Here is an 18,562-nt window from a genome sequence, read left to right as displayed (position 1 = left end):
CTCTTTTTTTCCCTTCTGATTGCTTTTTTTTTTTTTTTTGGAAGAGTCATCTTAAAGGATGTAAAATGGTATCTCATTGCTTTTTATAATTTGCATTTCCCTTAACATTAGTGATGTATCTTTTCAAATTTCTTTTCACGTGCACATCTTTGAGGATATGCCTATTCCCAATTTGCACATTCACGCATTGCATTCATTTTGTTGTCTGTTGTTGAGTTCATGTGATCTCTATTCATTCTGGATATTGAGCCCCTGCCAGATAGACAGTTTGCAAATATGGTCTCCCATCTTGTGGATTGTGTTTTTACTTCATTGCTAATGTCTTTAACGTCACAAAGATTGTAAGTATTCTGAATGTCCTGTACGTGAATTTATTTTTCTTTTCTATCCTGTGCCTTGCAGGTCATATCCATTAAAGCATGGCCAAATCCTATTTTGTGAAGCTATGAAAATGAATATTATTGGGCTGCACTTCCGAGATGAAAAAGGTTCATTAGTGGAGTAAGAGAGCAGCATGAACTGGAGAAGCACTGGCATGATGATGGGGTCATGACGCTATGTGATCGCAAGAGGATAGGAATATGTATGATGGGCCAGCATGAGCTGTGTACTGGAAATGGGACCTTGTCCATTTTGTGCAGCACCTACGTGGATGATGGGAGCAGTGAGACATATGACTGGACGGATCCCCGAGCTCAGCCCTTCTTCCAAGTTAGACTTTCATTGCACTCTGATCCATTAACGTTTGAAGAGTTTCTTAATCAGATGAGGGACATAGTCTTACATGCTAGACGGTGATGAACATGGTGTGTGGGCGTGTCTGCAAGGAACTCCGTATCCCTCCCGTCTTGGTGAGCCACTGTCTGGAGTCAATGGCAAAGAAGGTTAGAGTACTAAATTACACTGGGGTCAAACCAAAGGGGAACAGTATGTCCCTCCTATGCTGAGCTGAAGTCAGGCAAGACCTTTATATGTTTGCTCTGTGTTCCCAGTTCATGGTCCCTAAGTTTTTTTTTTTTTTTTAAGATTTTTATTTATTTATTTATTTGACAGAGACAGCCAGTGAGAGAGGGAACACAAGCAGGGGGAGTGGGAGAGGAAGAAGCAGGCTCCCAGCAGAGAAGCCTGATGTGGGGCTCGATCCCAGAACGCTGGGATCACGCCCTGAGCTGAAGGCAGACGTTTAACGACTGCGCCACCCAGGCGCCCCATGGTCCCTAAGTTCTGCATGTTCCTCTCTGGGAGAGAGGAGATGGACATGTTTGAGGGGGAGCTGGAGAGCTGTATCACCACCAGGAATGAGACCGAGAGCCGACTCCCAGTCATCGTGCAAGTGAAAAAATGGGATCAATGTCATCAAAGAGAAAACCATCAGCCAGCAGTATTCATGCCGCCTGTGAGGAAATCTTGTCGAGAGGCACTTGTAAGTGATGGAGGGTGCACACCTGTAGTAACTCTGTGGCAAGTACAGATGTTACCTGCTTGAGGTGACCCACCTTGAAGAAACAAAGTTTTTGCCACCCTGTCAAGGGTGCTCAGAATGGACTCGAAGGGCAAGAGGCCTGGAACTGAAAGCATGTTTGAAAGTCTCTTTAGGGCTGAAATGAAAAAGGCAGCATGCCCTGAAAACTGCCTCACCTTGAATAGGCTAGCTCCCTTCATTGCTTGTGGGAAGAAAAGAAATCATCCGGTATTTTTCGTATTGAAAACAAGAAAACACAGAACCTTGGATTTCCGTTATTTTTTTATTGAAATTCGATTAGCCGACATACAGTCCATCCTTATTTCAGATGTAGTGTTGAATAACTCATCAGTTGCATATACCACTCAGTGCTCATCACATCACGTGCCCTCCTTTATGCTCCTCACCCAGTTGCCCCATCCCCCCACCCAACTCCCCTCCAGCCACCCTCAGTTGTTCTCTGTGCTTAAGAGCCCCTCATGGTTTTGCTCCGTCTCTGATGGCTTCCCGGTCAGTTTTCCCTCCTTTCCCCTATGATTATCATCAGTTTTCACTCATATGTGGAACGTAAGAAACAGTGTAGAGGATCATAGTGGATTTTCTTTAAAAGGATGTTATTTTCTGTCTTTCCATGTTTGACCGCATTTCACTTTTCTTTAAAAATGACACGTTCAAATGATATGTCCATTGACCCTGGAGGGTTGGGCGTTCTTCACACTTCCTCAATGAGTTAGGACCCTGAACCAGGTGTCAGGAGAACCTCCTCTGTGTTATTGTTCCCCGGGTGCCCTTGTTGGGCTTCAGCTTCCTTATCTGTAACACGATGAGAGATACGAATGCTAAATATTTTCCGAAAGTTGTTCCCGCTCCAAACGTTCGATGGCTACCAAGAGTCGAATATTGCTTCATCCACGAGACAAAGGTTAGGAATCGTTATTTCAATTACTTCGTAAAGACACACAACCAAGTAGAATGAGAACACCAGAGGAGCATCGCTCCAATAGGACTCGAGTGAAACTCTGCTCCAACTGCCAGTAGCATAGGACGTTACCTTTTATGTGAACACAGAGGTGGGCCCTGGCCTTTCCATATAAACAGACTGTACTTTTGTCTTTGGACATTTTCATTTACCTTTCGTGTGGATTGACGTTCAGCCCGATGAGACCTCATGAGGAAACTCTGCGTATTCTAAGCTTAGATCTCATAGGACCGATTTTTCTTAAGTTTTGAAACTACACTATAATTGACAGACAGTGTTATATTCCTTTCAGGTGAACAGCAGGGACTCAATAGTTCTGTACATTACACAGTGCTCAGCACCATAAGTGTACTCTTAATCCCCATGACCTATTTCACCCATCCCCCCACCTGGCCATCCCCAGTCTGTGCTCTACATTTGAGACTGGTTTTTTGTTTGTTTTCTCTTTGTTCTTTCTTTTTGTCTCTTAAGTGCCACACAGGAGTCAAACCCATGTTAACATAACACACATCGACTTTAAAGCGTACCTCCATTTCATGGTCTGGATGAAATGTGCTGACTATACCACCACGTTGACTCCACAGTGGCTCCCAGGGATCCCCACCCGTGCTATATACCTCCCTGTCTATCCACTGCCTGGTTGCTAATAGGTTTCTGACCAAGAGAATATGACAAAACATTGTCACTTTCCTGTTACTCTCTTCTGTTCCCTTCCTTTCTTTCCTGTATCCCTGCACTGGGGAAGCAAGCACTGGTGTTTAGAACTGCCCTACATAGAGGCCCACAGAGGAAGGAACCTAGGGAGTGCCCAGGCTAATAGGCAGAAAAGAACTCAAATTCAGGATTTCGCTTAAACCCACTTTGTTGAGTCTGAGCTAAATCCTGACATTAGTCACATCAGTGACTTGGGAGCAAATCTTACCACAGTTGGGCCTCGGGTGAGGCGCAGACTGCATCACACAGAGACCTGGGGGCAGAAACACCCAGTCTCAACTGTGTGGAGATTCCAGGCCCCCCCGAATTGGGAGCTAGGAAATATCACGCTTCAGAAGTGCTAAGCTTTCTAGTAGTGTTCTCAGAGACAAACAGATAGCTAACTCAGGTAACCTGGCCCTCCCATCCACTGCCATCTCTTGTTCTCACCTCCCAGCCTCCACCAGCCACTCTGGCCACTTTCCGAATCTTCTCTGGTCAAACTAGTTTCTGTCTGAGAGATTTGGCCCCAGTGGTGCCCTCTCCCTGACACACTGTTCCCAGAGGTGTGCAGCTCTTGCTCCCTCTTGTCAATCTGCTACCAGCAGATGTCACCATGTGGAGGCCTTCCAGACCCTCCTCTCCTGTGACTCCCTAGCCCTCCCTACTACACTGTGCTGGTAACTGGAGTATAATATCTGCTCTGTTCTTTCACACATCTTGCTTTCAAGGTGTTCTCCATCAGAACAGCAGAAACAACTTGGCCATTTGCAGACTGCACTGGGGCCCACCAACTCACCTGGCACAGGCTGAGTGCTCAGAGCATAGTTGCTGAAAGAAGAAATGGGAAGGTCTTGGGGCCCTGCCTTCCATCCATGTCACCATGTCCATTCCTGAGCCCGTTATGCTAGCACTGGGATGGGCAATGTGAGAGGCTAGAATGGATATCAAGTGGCCAGGATGTACTCGGCTGCTTAGTGCCTTTTCCAGGTTGAATGCACTTGGGTGGATGTCAATGTGTGATGCAAAGATCATCATACCTGGTGCCCACTCCCATGGGTCCACCTACATGTCTGTTCCCCACGACTAATTGTCATAAATCTTCTTCCTCCCAGTCCCTGACCAACGAGCCAAATCATCTACCACTGCCACGAGCCAATGTATATTCTTTCCTCAGGCTGCTTTTCTTTCCATACCACCTGAAAGAATTGAAAGAATTTTGAAATGCTCGAAAGAATTTCCCGTCGCTGCATTCTATCAAGACTACCCTGAACGGGGCTGTAGTATATCTGCAGCCACTTTCCATCCTGCAGCCACATCCAAGCCCATTCAGCCATGAACCAACCTCAGTCTTTTCCCTCCTCTGTCGCCTGGAGCAATATTGGGTCTTCTGCCCGTCCTCTCTGAAGCTCCTCTGGCCCGTTCATGGGGACTTGCGAGGGAGCCCGTGCACCACACACAGAGTGGCCCCTAGCACCTGCCTCTGCCCACGTGCCAGGGCTGACTCAGGAGCTCAGGCTCCCACCTTACCCCCTTTCAGCCTCGGCCATCCCTCTTGGAAGGACTTTGTGCTCTGCACACATCACAGAGATACAGGAGGGCACAGGAAAGAAAACCCACTGACCTAAAGAAGCTCCTAAACTATTGACCTCCTTCCATCCTGCCTCCATATGCCCTGGAAGAGAAGAAGAGGAGAGGCCTGCAGGTGTGGACAAAGCCCTGCCCTGGCTGTTTATCTTCCCGGCAATAAAAAGACCTCCTCGTTGCGGCCAAACTGTTGCTGAGAATTCTGTTTTCAGTGGTGAAACAGATAATTTTGGTCAAATGGCCTGCTGGCGCTGTTTGTCAGGGTGGTCCGTGGACAAGTGGCCTCAGCATCCGCAGAGGGCGTGTTGGAAATGCAGAGTCTCAGGTCCCTCCCAGTGTTACTGAATCAGAATCTGTATTTTCACGAGATCCCCAGGGGATCCGGGCCTAAGACGATGTCTCAAAAAACCACTGTTGAATGTTCCCCAAAGAGAAAGCTAATCGGCACCTTGATATACCAAATGGGGAAGGCATGGTTGTTTCCTGGGCCTTTTTGGCAGTTTCTAGCATTCTAGAATTCCATAAAGGGTTGATTCCCCGGTGGACATGGTGGGAGTTGTTGTGCAGGAAAGGAAAGAACACCATACCTGCTGGGAAATTGAGCAAGGACGGAAGCTATGCATGGGCCCAACAGCAAGAGCTCCAACGCGCCAAGGCTGATCCCCTGCTCTAGAGCTCTCTGCTGTTCTTATGCTAGATCCCTTTGTGTCAGGTGATGGGATGGGAGATTGTTCTTGCTTTTGGAGCTGGCCTGTATTGCTGTAACTGGTCCTCTAAGATTCACTTTTGTTGTATCCCAAAGTTTTGGGACACTTGTCTTGTCATTGTTCTTGGATTCCATGTAATTTTTTTTCCTATTTTGAATTCCTGGTTGACCCACTCATTTCTCGGGAGCGTGTTCTTTCACCTCCTTGTGTTCATGGTCTTTCCAGGTTTTTCTCTTATGGTTGATTTCTAGTCCATACCATTGTGGTCAGAAAAGATGTATGCCATGACTTCCATCTTTTTGAATTAGTAGAGACTTGTTCGGTAGCCTAATATGTGATCTGCTCTGGAGGACGTTCCATGTGCAATCGAAAGGAATGAGTATGTGCTGTTGGAGGATGGAATGTTCTGCATGCGTCTGTTAAAACCAGTGCATCACCCAAAGCCACTGTTTCCTTGTTGATTTTCAGTTTGGATCATGTGTCCATTAATAGAAGGGGGGTGTTAGATCCCCTACTGTATTGTATTACAGTCAATTAGTTGCCTGCTTTTTGTTATTAACTGTTTTATGTATTTGGGTCCTCCTATGCTGGGTGTCTAAAAATTTAAAATTGTTCTATCTTCTTGTTGCATTGTCTCCATGATTGGGACACAGTGTCCTTCTTTGTGACCCACTACTCTTTTATTTTTTATATTCTGTTTTGTCTGATAGAAGTATTCGTACCCCTGCTTTGTTTTGGCAACCAGTTGCATGCGAGATGCTTCTCATCTGCTCACTTTCAATGTGCAGGGGACCCAGTAGGTCTGGGGGCTCAGGCTGAGTACCTAATTTCGGACAAGTCAGTGTAAGTGTGCAAACTGAGACTGAGTGTGTAAACTGTTGAATATTAGTGACAATGGAATATTACTCAGCCATCAAAAAGAACGATTTCTCAACATTTGCTGCAACATAGACGGGACTGGAGGAGATAATGCTAAGTCAAGTCAAACAGAGAAGGAAAATTATCATATGGTTTCACTCATTTATGGAACATACGAAGTAGGAAGATCAGTAGGAGAAGAAAGGGAAGAAGAAAGGGGGAGGTAAACAGAAGGGGGAATGAACCACAAGAGACTATGGACACTGGGAAACAAACTGAGGGCTTCAGAGAGGAGGGGAGTGGGGGATTGGGATAGGCTGGTGTTGGGTATTAAGGAGGGCACCTATTGCATGGTGCACTGGGTGTTAGACGCAAGTAATGAGTCATGGAACTTTACATCAAAAACTAGGGAAGTACTGTATGCTGACTAACATAATAAAAAAAAATTATTATAAAAGAAATAGAGATGATGGACGTCAGAAAACATGGACCTAAAAGTCATGACGGACAGCAAGGAGAGTGTGGGGTTTCTCTGGTCAAGGATATGGCCCCTTATCCTGGCAAGAAAGAGCCCGTCCCTGATCCATCAGATGCCAGCCAGGGAACAGTAGCTATTGTGCATCTGACCCAGAGCCTGGGGCCTGGAGGGAACTGCTGCTTCAGAAGAACCGCATAAGGAGATGCACGAAGGCTGGAAATCCTGGCTCCTAGGTCAGCATAGATGTTCATGGAACCAGGCTCAGGTGTGCCCTTTAAGGTACCCCTCCCATCTTTTCCCAACACACAAAACAAGCAGGAAAGGGTATCCAGAGATCACTGACAAGAATCCCAGAAAGATTCCAACTTGGTAAACGGCCAACGGGGAGACTGAGGCTGGAAAGCCCTGCCTGCCCTGAGTCCATCTGCAAATTATCTTCCTCTGGCTTTGTCCCCTTCACACGCAGGATTTGATCTCCTTCCGTGTTTTTCCCCACTAGGTGCTGATGCAGTTCCAGAGATTGAACTACAATACAACAAGTTCCAAATACGGGGGCAATACAAAACCAAACACTAAACCAAAAAAGCATCTCAACGGAAGAAGCAGGACACAGTCTTCCTGGCCTTAGAGCGGAGAAAGGCAACCCCAGTCCTGGGGCAGGAAGGAGTTCTGGGGCGTACAAGTCTTAAAGACTCCCACTTTCAGTGGTTGTTGCTATTCCTGGGAAAGTCCCTGCAACCTCTAAATCTCAGGAGTTCTGAGGAGCTGTCTCTGCTGTTTACCCAAATTCACTGACTGAAATGGACGCGTGCTCTGAGTAAGGGGGATTTGGGGGTGCCCTCCAGTGGCTAGGGAGAAAGGCTGGCACTTCTCCTTCCTCCCACATACAGTAGCTGATGACTCTGGGAGATTTCCTAGGTCAGGAACGAATATGAGAGTCTGTGCAAGTTTTCCATTACTGCAGGAAGTAAAAGACCCAAACCACACACCTGTGCTCTAAAACAAAACAAGGGCTTTACTCTCCTAACATGCAAATCTATCACGGGACTGTTTAAAACAACTAAATGGTGCCCCCTACATAAGGAAATAGATGGGGGGAAGGGGTGTGGAGTAAATAGGGCGCAAGGACTGCCCATATGCAGCTGCTGAGGAATCCCTGCAGGGCCACTGGACACTTGCTCAGCCCTGAGGTTGACTGCGGCCAGTTCTTCTCCTTCTTGAGTGCTGCTGACCAGCTAGGACCGGGGCTCCAGCTGGCAGGACAGGGTGTAGCTAAGGACAGAGGGACACCTGTGAGTTGCCCAGGAGCTTCCATTCAAGAGTCCCTGCCAGTGTTTGCCCACAGCTGGAGTCTGGCGCCCCGGCAACAAGGCCTGAGGCTGCCCAGGGAAGGAGGATCCCAGGAGTGGCCAGCAGAAAGAGTCCACCCCGAACCTCACCGACCCAGCTCCTGATGGGCCTCACCTCTCAGCCTCGCTGAGCGGCTCCATAGCCTGGAACCAGGCCCAAAAAGGATCCTCGGGCTCTAGGGTGTAATTCTCGGCAGCCACCTGGAGCAGCATGATGTCCGTCATGACTTGATATTCCTGAGCAGAGAGAGAAGCACAGGATGTATAGGGAGCCTGGGGGGGCAGGGAGCTGCAGGGTCTGGTGAGGGTTGAGCAGCGGGACCGGGGACCCGTCCCCCGTCCTGGCACACATGGCCATCCTCCTCCCTGCAGATTCATCCGGTCTCCACCTGTTCTCAGAGGTGAGTATCAGTAGCCCCTCCTCCGGGAAGTCCTCCTGGATGCCATGCTCTGTCCCCATCTCCTAACGGGATGGGACTTGCACTGCTTTCTTCTCAAGGGATCCCAGGAAATGTGAGGTGGAGGGCATGGAGCCAAGCAATGTTCTTCCCAGGGACATCTCTGAGGCCCACTCCCTACCCTTCCCTGCGGGAAGCGCCACATATGCTCACCTTATTTCTTTTGTGGTGGTTGATCTCATTCCCCTGGAATGCAGACAAAGTCCATCAGAATGAGGCCCCTGGTTCTTAGGAGCACTTGATTCCCATCCCTTCTCATGCTGCACCATGGCCAGGACCCGTGAGGGGCTGTGCATACACAGATAGCGGGCCTGGGATCTAGGCCAGGCTCTGGGGTCCAGAGAAAGGAGGACATGGGGCAGATGGACTGGCTACAGGTCGGGACCCTGCAGCACCACCCTCTCAGAAGACAGTAGGGGAGGCCGAAGCCTCAGGCAGGAAGGGGCTGCTGCGGCTACGGAGGTGCTTGCTGACGTGGAGGGTCCTGACTTCATTCTCCCCCCACGAGCAAACTCACCGGGGGAGGCTGAGGTCCACTCAGACAGACCTCATGCAGCTTTGCCTTCAGGAAGCTCTGCTGCTTCACCAGTCTTCGGCACCGGGAGCCATGTCCTTACTGCAGTCTCGCCTCACTCATTGCTGAGATGGGCAAGAGACCCCGGCCTCACAGGCGCAGCTCTGAGGCTGTCATCAGGGTAGGTTTGCCGAGTCCTGAGAGCTCAGGGCTCATTACAGGGGTGCTCTATTCCCAAAGGTCCAGATTCTGGTCCATCCCCCACAATCTTCAGGCTCACCCACCTCCAGATAGACCTCCACTGCGGTATCCAACATCAGCAACTTGGTGAGGAAAGTGCCAAGGAAGGGCACGACACCCTGTGTCCTAAGGGGGAGAGTGGGATGAGTCACTGTTCTCTGTTGCCCACAAGGACCCTCCCCTGAAAAAGCTCCAGCCTCCTGGCCCACCCCAGGTGACCATGTGGAGCAGCTGTCGACACTAAGAGAGACGGTGTCAAGGCTAGGGAGTCTGCTTGGACACCACCTGCTTGCCCCCTCACCGCCAACAGCATCCTCACCTAGGCTGTCACCACATTCATGCCAAAGGCTTCCCCTCCCCAAGGAATGCTTCAGACCATTCCCGACTTCATCCTCGCAGGACCCTGTTCCCTCCCACCCCTCCTCTCTTTCCAGACCTCCACCTTCCAGGCTACCTTGATGAGCAGGTTCCTGCCCTGTGCAGTGTCCTTGCTGCACAGCTTTTGAAAGATCCTCAATGGCTTCTTGAACAGAGGCAAGGGAGGCAGGATCAATGGACGAATAATGTGGCAGGGTTGAGTGAGAGTGCCTTTTCTTTGAGAACCCCAAAGTGTCAACCTGCCTGGTTGAGGGTTTCTTCTGGGATCCTCTGAGCACTAAGGTCTTTGTAGGACATGGGAGGGAGCTCTCATGTGGCTCGTCCTGGGCCTCCCTTCCCATATTCATTGAGAAACACTGTTTGGGTCAATTTGGGGTTCAAATGGGCAGAGAGCTTAGTGGCTGTCAAGGAAACACGTGAAGAGATTTAATGCAGCTCAGCCCCGTGTGGGACATTTGGCAAAACTGATTTCTAAAGCGGGAGGCATGGTGGCCTCTTCACCAGGAAGGCTGAGAGACGCACCCACCAGCCCAGGTCTTGTGGTCGGGGTTTGCCGCCTCCCAGAAGGTCGAAGCTGCCTGAGGGGGAAGAGGACAAGCCTCTGGGAGCTCCCTCATCCATCCTGGTCCCTCCATGGAGAGAGGCCTACTCACCTGGAAACCTTCCCCCCACGTGTTCTCGAGGCGGTGAATGGAGACACTCTGTAGAGCCGAGAGGATGGCATGTAAGGACGAGTAGTTCCTCAGGGCTTGACAGGCCTGGGGAGGGAAGAGAATGGGCTGTCATGTGGGGAGCCAGCACCTGATTGGCTCTCAAGCTTCAGTCCCCCTCAGGGGAAGGCGCTCCTGCTGGAGGAAGCCGCTGTCCAGGGACCTGCCGAAGGGCACACGTGAGGCCCAGAGGAGGAGGAGGATTTTACCTCACTCCAAGGAAGGAGCCAGGCAGAAACGGAGCATCCCAGCATAGGGCCACGCAAGGGGAGGTCAGCATGCCCCTGGACCAAAGAGCCTAGGGACTGCACAGTCCTAGGGCAAAGACCAGGGCCTTCCACCCTGAGACCTGATCAAGGGAAGAGCAGTGCCCGAGACTCAGGAGAGCACCTCGGCTGGGCTTCCCATTGCATACCTTGGCCACCTTGATCCAGTGCTCCACCACCATGGCCCTATCCCGGGCTGTCATGCTTGGGTTGCCAAGGCAGGTGGTGATGACACACTTGGCCACACCGTTGAACTGGGCGACAGTGGCCCGGACTGTGGGTGCCAGGTGCTCACTGCCAGGCTTGTTGCGCTTGGACCAGACGGAGCCCAGGCACTAATGGGGCAGCAGCTTCTTGAACAGCTCCTAGAGAACAGGGGGACCTTGGTTCACCCAGCCATTTCCCATGCAAGACTTATGTCCTACGTAGGGGTCACAGGTCAGAGCTGGACCTCAGGGAGCTGAGAATCTGGCCTGAGCCTGGGTGGAGACCGTGGATTTCATTCCATTGTTTTTCACTGAGGGAACAGGGTAGAAGGACAACAGCCCCAGGCATGTAAAGCTCCACTTCCCAACAGAAGCAAGGCACTTCAATATCCCCCTCCAGTCCTGCAAACTATGTGCATTATTCTCTTTTTCTGTGTTGGAACAGCGCCACACTAAGATTCACGCTGCTCAACAACATGATGCAGCTGTGCGATTACTGAGAATCTATTTGTTTTAGGCTTCTAACAAAATATCTATTTTCTCTCTTTTGAACATATATCTCACTCAGTAGTGACAGCTCAAGTTCTTTTTCACAATGAATGATTCAGAAATAAGTATCAAAAACAGATTTGAAGAGAACAGAAGAGACAATTAAAAGATACGGAAACATCCTACTTAATAAAAGGCCATGTATTTATGTTCTGAGTCGAATTTTAAAGCTTTTAAAACATTTTATTCCTATAAATCCATCTTAGATAGCAACTGGACCTCACAGAAGCACTTAAATAAACGTTTACCAGTTGTATCCTGGCGAACAATATTTCTTGCTTTCTCAGCTCCCCGTGCCCCAGATGTGGTGGTGCTCCTCGATAGCACTGGCTCGGCCACATCCGGGTGGCTCCGCCAGCTGAGAGAACAGGATCTCCCCACGGTGGCTCCTTTCGGAGAATAGAACACAGCCTGATAAAGGATAAGAAAAGAAAAATAATCTAAAGGCTGACTTCCTTATCATTCATTGCATAGCCTGTGTTACTCAGCAGATTTCATAAATCCAACTGTATATAATCGGCAGCTTCTCTTGTTGCAAAATTAGGTATCACTTCTCTGCTTTCCTCTCCTAGAGCTCTGGTCAAGTATTTCAAATGAGTGGTCAAGGATCCAAGAGAAATACAGGAGATAAGAGACCAGGACAGAGATTTCTGCACAGGTAATGTGCTGGTGGCTGCCACCTATGGGTGGTTTTCACACCCAGGTTCCTGAGAGTATATTTTGTTTCCACAAATCCAGTGCTTAGAAGGCAAGTATTTTTATAATGAACATTTGAATTTATTTTTATTTTTAATTTAAAAAATTTTTTAAAAAAATATATTATGTTAGTCACCATACAGCACATCCCTGGTGTTTGATGCAAAGTTCGATGATTCATTAGTTGCGCATAACACCCAGTGCACCATGCAATACGTGCCCTCCTTACTACCCATCACCAGCCCATCCCATTCCCCCACTCCCCTCCCCTCTGTAGCCCTCAGTTTGTTTCTCAGAGTCCATAGTCTCTCATGCTTCATTCCCCCTTCTGATCACCCCCCTTTCTTTATCCCTTTCTTCCCCTACTGATCATCCTAGTTCTTATGTTCCATAGATGAGAGAAATCATATGATAATTGTCTTTCTCTGCTTGACTTATTTCACTTAGCATTATCTCCTCATAAGCAAGATGATAGATCAATCAGAAATATTTGCCAAAGGCATTAATTACATAATTGAATTCATTCTGTATCATTCCATAAACTGTTTTTCAGATTGTTTACCTTCCTATAAATAAATACAGCCACTCACAGACTGCAGCGAAGATATTATAAGAATCAGTCCCATTAATGACATGTTTATATGGTTAAGTAATCACCATAATTGGTTCACACCTCCCCACATCCACATCCTCTGTGGGCCTCTCCCACAATGACCCTGGGCTTCATCACATGACTTGCTTTGCTAGCAAAATGAGCAAGCAGAGATTTGAAATGCGCTGGAAAATCTGGGCTTGCCCTGTTGCTGCTCCTGGAAACCTAAAACCTCACCAAAAAAGCCTGAGCTGGCCTGCTGGGCAATAAAAGGTATGTGGCCAAGTCCCCCCATCACTGCCCCAGCTGACAGCTGGCCAACCCTAGAGCTGCCTGGCTGATTATTTGACAGCCTAGCTGACTACAAACACAGAAGGGAATCCAGCAGAACTCCCAACTGTGTCCAACCCAAACTGCCAACTCATAAAATCATGATTTAAACAACTGGCTGTTCCTTTAAGTCACTATGTTTTGGGGTGATCTGTCACACAGGAAAAGCTGATACAGTCTATAATAAGGCTATTGTTGAGGCTATAGTCTACCCAAAGCAAGCAATGTATACTTTATGCATCTTGGGAGAAGAAACTCCTCCCAAGTTTTAGGACCAAGAAAAGCTATGTATCACCTAAGCTGTCGATGTTCCCCATTTGTAATCTGTGATCCTCTGCTGTAACCCTGTGAAGATCAGAGTCACATCTAAGCTTGCTCCCCTTCTCCCTCCCTAGCAAGAATAGGGGGCTCTCTGGCATGCATTCTGGCATCTTAACCACTCCGGCAACTCCGCTCCCTTTAAATTTGCCCCAGTGTCCTTACCCATTTTATCTATTGTATTATAGGTACTTCTATGAACTGCCTCAAAATCTTTACACAATAAATTGGAGTACAAGGGAATTAATCCCAAGACTGTGTCACAGCCTTAAAACAGTAATGAAGACAAATTGTTGTCCCCAGTAGAAACCACCATGGATGTTTTCCACCTTGATCTGACTCGAGGTCTCAAAACAACTTTTATCTAGAAACAAAAAAAGCCAAAATGACTCCCATCTGAAACACTCAGAATTTTTCTACCTTGCCTAAGCAGGCACTGGAATACGTCTTTCTAGTGTGGTGCCCGGAGCTGGACTTTCCCAGCTTCGATTTCTGGCTTTCCCACTTCTCAGCTAGGTACCTTGAGTGAGCCCATCACCATGGACTCTCTGTACTTCAGTTTCTGTCTGTGATACCTGGATAGTAACTCAGAAGTTACCAAGAGGGCGAAGAGAGAGAATACATACAAGCACGAGCCATTATTATTATTCCTGTTGCTACTACTGCTACTCCCCTTCATCTTCTTTCTTCCTCCACAGCCCCTTCATAAATTCATCATCCTTACTACGAGGACAGAGTGCTATGAAACACCATCCGACACCACCATTAAAAAGACACGGCCTGTATGGTTTATTCCAAAATTCCATGCATTAATTGCCTATATGTATAGACACACTCCGCCTCCATCTCAGACATCTGGTATTTCTCTGTAAGAGTAGAAGTACCTTTGTCTCGCTGCTTCTTTTCCTTTTGTTCACTTAGTTTGTCTAGAGGTAGGTTTGTCATCTCAACTCCGTAACAGTTCTCGCCAGCACTGCTGTCTAGGAGTCCATGACGTTGGCCCACTCGTTTATGAGTTCTTCCCATTCCGTGAGGGAGGACAGCACACCAAGGAAGTCATCCCAGAGCTCTTGAGAAATGTACACACACAGGTTTGCTCGGATCCACGCCACCATGAGTGTCTAAAACCAACAAGCCAACAAGAGAACTGAATCACCCTCATTTGGAAGAAGAATGAGTTTTAACAAAATATTTTAAATTACTAGGAATAAAATGAACTTTAAAATAAAAAGCACTTGATCTTGATTTTCTTTTAGCGTCTCAAAATTTATTTGATCAACTGTAATCAGGATCTGAGCTACGGAGAAATCAGCTATTATCATGAACAAAACTACTGGTTCAAAATCCCCTGGTGTCTGCAGCTAGTCCTGGCTGTAACTTGGGAGAAGACAAAACTCTCGGTATAACAACTATTCTACTTCTTTTTTATTTTTTTTTTTAAAGATTTTATTTATTTATTTGACAGAGAGAGAGACAGCCAGCGAGAGAGGGAACACAAGCAGGGGGAGTGGAAGAGGAAGAAGCAGGCTCCCATCAGAGGAGCCTGATGCGGGGCTTGATCCCTGAACACCGGGATCACGCCCTGAGCCGAAGACAGATGCCCAACGACTGATCCGCCCAGGCGGCCCTGGAATTTACATCCTAAAATAATCATTTTGATTCCTGTGGTTTCTGTACCAGTGAACTTGCTACCTGATGGGATTCCTTTGGGCCCACCCTCCCTTCATGGGAGAAAGGAAAAGGCTGGACTCCACAGCCCTAGGGGCCCCTGCCAGGTCAGTCCTGCCTCATTTCTATGCTTTCCACCAGGTGCACACAGAGCTTTCCCTTTAGTGCTGACTCAAGGACATCCAGAAAAAGCATCCAGGGGACACCTGGGTGGCACAGCGGTTAGGCGTCTGCCTTCAGCTCAGGGCGTGATCCCAGCATTATGGGATCGAGCCCCGCATCGGGCTCCTCCATTGTGAGCCTGCTTCTTCCTCTCCCACTCCCCCTGCTTGTGTTCCCTCTCTCGCTGGCTGTCTCTATCTGTGTTAAATAAATATATAAAACTAAAACTAAAAAAAAAAAAAAGAAAAGAAAAAGCATCCAGAACACAGGTGTGGTAACGGGGCCCCACTGAGGACTTCCAGGAGGGAAGTGGCCACCAGAGCTGGTTTGCAGCAGCCCTGAGCACTGAGCACAGAGGCCAAAGCCCACTGACAGCAGGGCTGACCCAGCCAGGCCGCCCCAGGGCAGCGATGGGTGGGAGGAACACGTAAAGGACGGGCTGGAGAGGCATTTTACAACTAGAACTGAGGGGCATGAAGAAAGAGGGTTACAGAGTGGCTCTGAGGTCTCTGTTGCTGACAACGTCTGAAAGCACCTCCTAAGCTGGAGTGATGCGCTCATCATGGGACGGGGGCGTGGGAAAAACCCACAGCACTGTGTACTTTCGGGGTATTATAAATACAGAGACACCAAACAAAAACAAAGGAGAAAAACGAAAACATTTCGCATAAGCACATTTTCATGACGCCACTATATGTTTGACGGTACTATTATTCGGTCATTCTGACAGTCTGTCATTTCAGATAATTGGTTTCCCAAAGTGAATTCAAAGCTTCAAATTGGAAGCAATAAAAATCAGTTAACAGCATTTCAGAGCAATTAACAACCGCTCCTGGGCTTATGAAGAAGGATAGAAAACACCAGTTGCATTGCTTTTCCACAAAGCAGTCTGATGACAATTTAAAATGGAAAAATCTACTATTAAGTAATATGACTACTTTTCATTCAGTAACATTTTTAAAGCCAATAATAAAAATAAACTATCAAAGTGCTGGATACTTACCTTCTTCATAATTCACAGAAACTGTTACAGAAGATTGATTATCATCTTACTGTTCACTTTGTAAAGCCATCAGTAAGTGGAGGCTTTGACGTTCTAATTATTATGTTGAAAAACAGAAACATGTTTTACAGAATTAATGAATTTGAAATAAACTTACCATGTCTTTTTATTCATTGTAAGCTCCATTATCATGCGCCTACGAATAATCAAAACAGCTTTACAGGCATCAGCTTGTTCTCTTAAGAGCATGGGAACTTCAGGACATGGTTCCAACAAAAAGACGTTTGCTGCATTGGTCAAAAATACCTTGAAATCAACAAATTTTACAGTAAACATATAAATGTAACTAAACACATAAATCTGAACAAATTTTTCTTAAAGATAATGATATTAATTTCCCTCTACTAAACAATCACCTTGGAGTCATTTCAACTAAGGCAAGTGGTACCAACACATACTCAAGATTCTTTAAAATGCTTCTCTTAGAATCACCTGACACACTTGAAAGACCTTTCCTAGAAAAAAATTATTAATACAAATTAATAGTGCAACTATAGAAAATTTATGAATCAGAAAAGTTTCTGAAGACTTCTTTTTACATTACCTCAAAAGAAAAGGGGAAAACGGTAAGATAGGATCACTGCTTCTGGGTGAGAAATTTTGGGGTCGGGGACGGGGAGAGGAAGAGGAGCAGTGGTCAGACAGTGGCTGGGAAAAACCATCTGATTGCTGTGGAATCTCCCAGCACATGAACTTTGCAGGTAGGAAGCACGGCCAGCACCACCCAACACGGGCGCAGATCTCTAGTAGCTGTAGGGAGGCAGGAAACCGGCACGGCCACATGGTCAACAGTACAGAGCTTCCAGGTGCATATACCTTGACTAGGAGAACGATATTAGGCAGTAGGATATAAAACCTATGTGAATTCTTGAGATAAAAACAGATTTAAAAAAACTTAGATGACCAGCCAACAGCTCTACACTCTACCTCAGACCTTTGGGGTACAAGTTCACTGTCCATTCCTGTCAGGGATGTTTCAGTAGAAAATGGTGAGACGCACAGATGTGGCCTGTTACGTAGTCATTAGTGACTGCTTAGGGGCACTACAGTAAAGTTACCACTATGTTACTACTGACACAGACGACACCAGTGACCCTTCAGTTTAGGAGACTGAGTTGTCAGTCTGGTGATGAAGGTGGATGGGTACCATCTACCTAGATCCTATGCCTTCTTAAGTCTCCCTTGTGTTCAGCAGTACAAATTCAAAGGATCTGGGAACACACAGAATTCTCTGGCTCACCTGGGAATGAAATCTATCAACACAACATCTTAAAATAGATGCACAAACGGACTGAAGAAATTAAAATAAACATGCTCAAAAGTCAAGTGGGTGAATTTAAATATTGACAGCCTCTAAGATTATCTTGTGCAAGATTAAAAAGGTGTCAGGGCCTACTTTTCTAGAAAGAATTACTAAATAAGCACTGTAATAATTGGTAACAGATGATAACAGCAATTGTGAAGACTTTCCTAGCTTTCAAGTGGGAAAAAGGAAAACAAAGAACTTTTTGACTAACCAACTCTAGCAGTGGTAGTATAATTTTAGTGGCCATTTTATTTTTTTACTACCCTGACTGAGATCAAGACCTGAGCTGAGAGATCAAGAGTCGGAGGCTTAACCGACTGAGCCACCCAGCTGCCCCTCGCGGCCATGTTTTTGGAAGACGTATGGCATAGACGATCTGCTGCAAGACAGATCTTTCACTCAAGGTATTTGGTTTCTTGATGTAAATTGGAAACTTTGCATACTCCCAAGTAAAAGTGAGGAGTCTTCATATATTATATTCTCTGCTCATTTTCTTTTTTAAAAAAGATCAAAATGCCAACTCCATGAATCTTTCTTACTACCATGTCAGTACTGGTTAAGGTAAAAATTAAAAAAAAATTAATACGTCCAAATTGTACCTCTCAACAGCAACTGGAGAAGAGTACTAGCTTATTCAACCTGTACTTGGCCACTTTTTCCTAATGAACCAAGGAAAGGACCAAAGATACTGGATACAAAGAGAACAAACACAGCTATTAGAATCCAAACTAAACATTTTTGAACACTGTTGTGCTACAATCAAGTGGAAAGTATTTTTTCTTGGTTTGGCCAAGTCGATGTAACTCATCCTTTCAGAAAGCAAATTAATACTCTCCTGAACCTAGGGAGATACTGGCAGTGGGATGGCTGAGGACGGCATATGGCAATCCACTTGGAGGACAAGGAATACCAAGGGACACAGGCTAGGGACTCTGGCATGCACTTCTCTGGTGAGGGCACAGATTTTCCTAACAACTGGCACCAGAGTTCTCT

General features: G+C 46.9%; 1 protein-coding gene across 2 annotated transcripts in view; it reads right to left on the bottom strand.

Moving 5' to 3' along the window:
- Positions 1-14,490, bottom strand: part of LOC125281367 (ral guanine nucleotide dissociation stimulator-like) — a 50,010-nt gene extending 35,520 nt beyond the window's left edge. Inside the window, exons 1-7 of one of the 2 annotated variants that reach the window (XM_057312832.1) lie at positions 14,255-14,490; positions 11,683-11,845; positions 10,829-11,044; positions 10,357-10,461; positions 9,089-9,451; positions 8,725-8,757; positions 8,229-8,350 (exon numbers count right to left, since the gene is read on the bottom strand). The gene's annotated coding sequence lies outside the window, so the exon portion shown is untranslated. Of the gene's footprint in view, positions 1-1,007; positions 8,037-8,228; positions 8,351-8,724; positions 8,758-9,088; positions 10,462-10,828; positions 11,045-11,682; positions 11,846-14,254 lie in introns of those variants that run through there. The other variant, XR_007188556.2, reaches the window with a different exon arrangement.
- Between the last annotated feature and the right edge of the window lie 4,072 nt (positions 14,491-18,562).

This window comes from Ursus arctos, unplaced genomic scaffold (assembly GCF_023065955.2).
Source record: "Ursus arctos isolate Adak ecotype North America unplaced genomic scaffold, UrsArc2.0 scaffold_16, whole genome shotgun sequence".
Lineage (NCBI taxonomy): Eukaryota > Metazoa > Chordata > Mammalia > Carnivora > Ursidae > Ursus > Ursus arctos.
This window is presented reverse-complemented; position numbering and strand designations above follow the sequence as displayed.